Below are 5,862 nucleotides of genomic sequence, written 5' to 3'. Positions count from 1 at the left end.
CTGTTCGCAAACACAAACACACCCCACAGAGCCCCGGGAAAGCAACACAATTAGACCCAACCAAATCATGAGAAAACAAAAAGATAATTACTTGTAAAATTGGAAAGAATTAACAAAAAAACAGAGCGAACTAGAATGCTATTTGGCCCTAAACAGAGAGTACACGGTGGCAGAATACCTGACCACTGTGACTCACCCAAACTTAAGGAAAGCTTTGACTATGTACAGACTCAATGAGCATAGCCTTGCTATTGAGAAAGGCCACTGAAGGCAGACCTGGCTCTCAAGAGAAGACAGGCTATGTGCACACTGCCCACAAAATTAGGTGGAAACTGAGCTGCACTTCCTAATTCCTGCCAAATGTATGGCAATATTAGAGACACATATTTCCCTCAGATTACACAGATCCACAAAGAATTCGAAAACAAACCCGATTTTGGTAAACTCCCATATCTACTCGGTGAAATACCAGTGTGCCATCACAGCAGCAAGATTTGTGACCTGTTCCCACAAGAAAAGGTAAACTAGTGAAGAGAGAGAGAGAGAGAGAGAGAGAGAGAGAGAGAGAGAGAGAGAGGACTGACTATGTGCTTCTGGGAAGTATTTAGGCTGTGTCATCTTATGAGCTGAATTAAATAGTCTAAAGTAGCTTCCTCTCCTTGTTTCATTTCCTTCATCTGAATGAATGTAATGAGAACTTGGCAGCTGAACAGTTCAAAGCCAAGCAGTGGGCTGGCTCCATTACTCCACTGCTTCACCTACTTCTCCTCGTATCCATTCCTTCAGTTCTCCTGAGCTTGGTCTCTTTGACATTCACATGCAAATCACACTGTACTAAGTTGAACTTCTTTGTCAAAGACTTTCCAAGCAGCAAAGGGACACCAATAGATTCTACGCTAAAACCTTCACTACATGCGCTCTTATCCAGAGCAACTAGCAAGAGTGGATAGAGATATGCCTTGTTCAAGGGCACATTGACAGATTTTCACCTAGTCAGCTTGGAGAGTTGAACCAGCAACCTTTTGGTTGGTGTTCTAACACTAACTCCAATGCTCTGAACAGGCTATTGTGCCTTCACAGCTGAAGACAGCAGGTGCATGATGTCTTACAAAGACAGAACAAACTGAATTTTTAAAGCTGCATGTATCAAAGACATGTATCCTGATATATTTCACAAGTCTTACAGTGGAGATAATGAGATATAGTCATGTCACTCTGAGTGTCAGATCGGGGGAGTTGACATGGCTGTGGAGCCTGTATACCGCTAGGCCCCTGTGGACCTAGAATGAATGGCACTTGGCCCTATTCATTATTATTCCTGGTTCGACGTGCCCTTTCATGCAGCCTAAAATGGGATCGCAGCGATAACTGAAGCCCATGGCAATGGATGCAATCCCCCCGAATTACCTGGAACATGAGTGCAAAGCTAAGTCTTCTATAAAGCCTTTCTGGAAGGAAATCAATTGTTGCAATTGGCAGATTTGGCAAACTTTCTGCTAACAGAGTTGACACATTCCTATTTAGGGGTTCATAGTTCACCTGTAATTAGGAGTTCACATCTCACCTGTAATTAGGAGTTCACAGCTCACCTGTAATTAGAGGTTCACAGCTCACCTGTAATTAGGAGTTCACAGCTCACCTGTAATTAGGAGTTCACAGCTCACCTGTAATTAGAGGTTCACAGCTCACCTGTAATTAGGAGTTCACAGCTCACCTGTAATTATGAGTTCACAGCTCACCTGTAATTAGGAGTTCACAGCTCACCTGTATTTAGGGGTTCACAGCTCACCTGTAATTAGGGGTTCACAGTTCACCTGTAATTAGGAGTTCACAGCTCACCTGTATTTAGGGGTTCACAGCTCACCTGTAATTAGGGGTTCACAGTTCACCTGTAATTATGAGTTCACATCTCACCTGTAATTAGGAGTTCACATCTCACCTGTAATTAGGGGTTCACAGTTCACCTGTAATTAGGGGTTCACATCTCACCTGTAATTATGAGTTCACATCTCACCTGTAATTAGGAGTTCACAGCTCACCTGTATTTAGGGGTTCACATCTCACCTGTAATTAGGGGTTCACAGTTCACCTGTAATTAGGAGTTCACAGCTCACCTGTAATTAGGAGTTCACAGCTCACCTGTATTTAGGGGTTCACATCTCACCTGTAATTAGGGGTTCACAGTTCACCTGTAATTATGGGTTCACAGCTCACCTGTAATTATGAGTTCACAGCTCACCTGTATTTAGGGGTTCACAGTTCACCTGTAATTATGGGTTCACAGCTCACCTGTAATTACGAGTTCACAGCTCACCTGTAATTAGGAGTTCACAGCTCACCTGTAATTAGGAGTTCACAGCTCACCTGTAATTAGGAGTTCACAGCTCACCTGTAATTAGGAGTTCACATCTCACCTGTAATTAGGAATTCACAGTTCACCTTTAATTAGGAGTTCACATCTCACCTGTAATTAGGAGTTCACATCTCACCTGTAATTAGGAATTCACAGTTCACCTGTAATTAGGAGTTCACATCTCACCCTGTAATTAGGAGTTCACATCTCACCTGTAATTAGGAATTCACAGTTCACCTGTAATTAGGAGTTCACATCTCACCTGTAATTAGGAGTTCACATCTCACCTGTAATTAGGAGTTCACATCTCACCTGTAATTAGGAGTTCACAGCTCACCTGTAATTAGGAGTTCACATCTCACCTGTAATTAGGAATTCACAGTTCACCTGTAATTAGGAATTCACAGTTCACCTGTAATTAGGAATTCACAGTTCACCTGTAATTAGGAGTTCACATCTCACCTGTAATTAGGAGTTCACATCTCACCTGTAATTAGGAATTCACAGTTCACCTGTAATTAGGAATTCACAGTTCACCTGTAATTAGGAGTTCACATCTCACCTGTAGTTAGGAGTTCACATCTCACCTGTAATTAGGAGTTCACATCTCACCTGTAATTAGGAGTTCACAGTTCACCTGTAATTAGGAATTCACATCTCACCTGTAATTAGGAGTTCACGTTCACATCTCACCTGTAATTAGGAGTTCACATCTCACCTGTAATTAGGAGTTCACATTTCACCTGTAATTAGGAGTTCACATCTCACCTGTAATTAGGAATTCACAGTTCACCTGTAATTAGGGGTTCACAGCTCACCTGTAATTAGGAGTTCACAGTTCACCTGTAATTAGGAGTTCACAGCTCACCTGTAATTAGGGGTTCACATCTCACCTGTAATTAGGAGTTCACATCTCACCTGTAATTAGGGGTTCACAGTTCACCAAAGAGGAGCATCAGGGAGTGTTTTTTGTGTTGGTAGGTGACGTCGGGTCCATCCTCAGCCGGCTCGTCAGGCTTCCATGCCTCAGCCGGCACATCAGGTTCACAAGCGTCTGTTGCTGAGTCCTCAGCCGGGCTCGTCAGGCTCCCGCACCTCACCCGGCTAGTCAGGCTCCCGCAACCTCACCTGGATAGTCAGGCTCCCGCGCCTCAGCATATACTACTAGTCCGCTCGGCGTGCTGCGGCTGGAGCCGCGCGTCAGGGAGGTGGTACTGTCACGTATACTCCCGCTCCGGCGCTCTAGGTCACCAGGCTGCTCATTATTACGCACACCTGTCACGCCTCATCAGACTCACCTGGACTTCATCACCCTCTTGATTACCTTCCCTATATCTGTCACTCCCTTTGGTTCCTTCCCCAGGCGTTATTGACTCTGTTTGTGTTTCTGACTCTGTACGCTACCCGTGTTCCTTGTTTTGTTAATGTATTTATTAAATGATTCACTCCCTGTACTTGCTTCCTGACTCGCAGCGTACACATTACATCCACAACGGCCTATCAACTTGAAACAGTTTAGGGTGATCAAATACATTACCATGATGAACCATGTTAAGTTTGGCATTAATATCATGAACAATAAGGAAACTATTAATGACTACAATAATCAAAGAAAATCTTGTCATGGACAAAGAAAATATGATTCGCTCCAAATGTGGTATTTGGATTGATGTATATTAACACATATGCTAATATGCTAAAATATGCTAGAAATGCTTCAATCTTCTCATGAACCATAGGACCAAATGACACCATTTGGAAAGTAGGCCCATGGTACTGTACATGTCTTAACTTGGTTTGAGAAAAGCTAAGGGATTGGTCATAACATGGCTGAGTTAGTCCACTCCACAGTGACCTATCAACTTGAAATATGTCATCGCTAACATAGACATCCGTAAGATGAACTACAATGAATTTGGTATTGATAGCTCAAAAAACAAGGAAGCTATTAACAACTCATTCTTTGGCTATGTAACACCAACGCTCAAAATCATCTTCTCGTCAGGAACGCCAGATTTTGTATTTAGGGACATAGAGGAAGTTAGTTTCTACATGATGGAGTGCTTACTTTATCCAACTGATCTTGTGTCGTTTCTGTCATCCAGTGAACCCTGTTCATTGCAGCTTGCAGCTATATTGGTTGCATTCACGGCTTGATGAGAGGGAGCGGATGGGAGGGACACTAACACAAGAGGAGTGAGAGAGGGGAGGGAGGAAGGGAAACTAACACAAGAGGAGTGAGAGAGGGGAGGGAGGAAGGGAAACTAACACAAGAGGAGTGAGAGAGGGGAGGGGGAAGGGAAACTAACACAAGAGGAGTGAGAGAGGGAGGGAGGAAGGGAAACTAACACAAGAGGAGTGAGAGAGGGGAGGGAGGAAGGGAAACTAACACAAGAGGAGGAGAGAGGGAGGGAGGAAGGGAAACTAACACAAGAGGAGGGGAGGGAGGAAGGAAGGGAAACTAACACAAGAGGAGTGAGAGAGGGGAGGGAGGAAGGGAAACTAACACAAGAGGAGTGAGAGAGGGGAGGGAGGAAGGGAAACTAATACAAGAGGAGTGAGAGAGGGGAGGGAGGAAGGGAAACTAACACAAGAGGAGTGAGAGAGGGGAGGGAGGAAGGGAAACTAACACAAGAGGAGTGAGAGAGGGGAGGGAGGAAGGGAAACTAATACAAGAGGAGTGAGAGAGGGGAGGGAGGAAGGGAAACTAATACAAGAGGAGTGAGAGAGGGGAGGGAGGAAGGGAAACTTACACAAGAGGAGTGAGAGAGGGGAGGGAGGAAGGGAAACTAACACAAGAGGAGTGAGAGAGGGGAGGGAGGAAGGGAAACGAATACAAGAGGAGTGAGAGAGGGGAGGGAGGAAGGGAAACTAACACAAGAGGAGTGAGAGAGGGGAGGGAGGAAGGGAAACTAACACAAGAGGAGTGAGAGAGGGGAGGGAGGAAGGGAAACTAACACAAGAGGAGTGAGAGAGGGGAGGGAGGAAGGGAGAAAGTAAATCAAATAACATTGCTTGTAATCATATTTTATGTCTCACCTGTCATCCATTGTAATGACTTTGAACCCAGACAGGCTCTGTTCCACTAGGATGCAATGCTAAAAGTACCACTCCCTCCCATGATCACTGGCCTACCAACATCTGATTCTGTTTCACCAAATGAACAGATGTTGGCCTACTCTGTTTCGAGACATGGCGGATGCAGGGTGATGTTTATTTGGATGTATTGTACTCCACGGTGGGAGTTGTTCGTGTACGTCTTATTGTTTTGTATTGCCACAAGCTGTGAAAATGACATTTCCCCAATGAGGAAAGTATATAAGAAATGTACAACACAGAACAAATACAGTAGAATAACAGAAAGTGTTTTGTGAATGACTGGAGCCTTTAAACCACATGTCAAACTCAATCCCTGGAGGGCCACAGTGTCTGCAACAGGTTTTCATTCCTCCCTGACACTTAATTGATCAAATTAGGTCATTGATTGGCTGGGAAGTCAACACACCTGG

This window comes from Oncorhynchus nerka, linkage group LG16 (assembly GCF_034236695.1).
Source record: "Oncorhynchus nerka isolate Pitt River linkage group LG16, Oner_Uvic_2.0, whole genome shotgun sequence".
NCBI lineage: Eukaryota > Metazoa > Chordata > Actinopteri > Salmoniformes > Salmonidae > Oncorhynchus > Oncorhynchus nerka.
Note: the sequence above shows the minus strand (reverse complement) of the source record.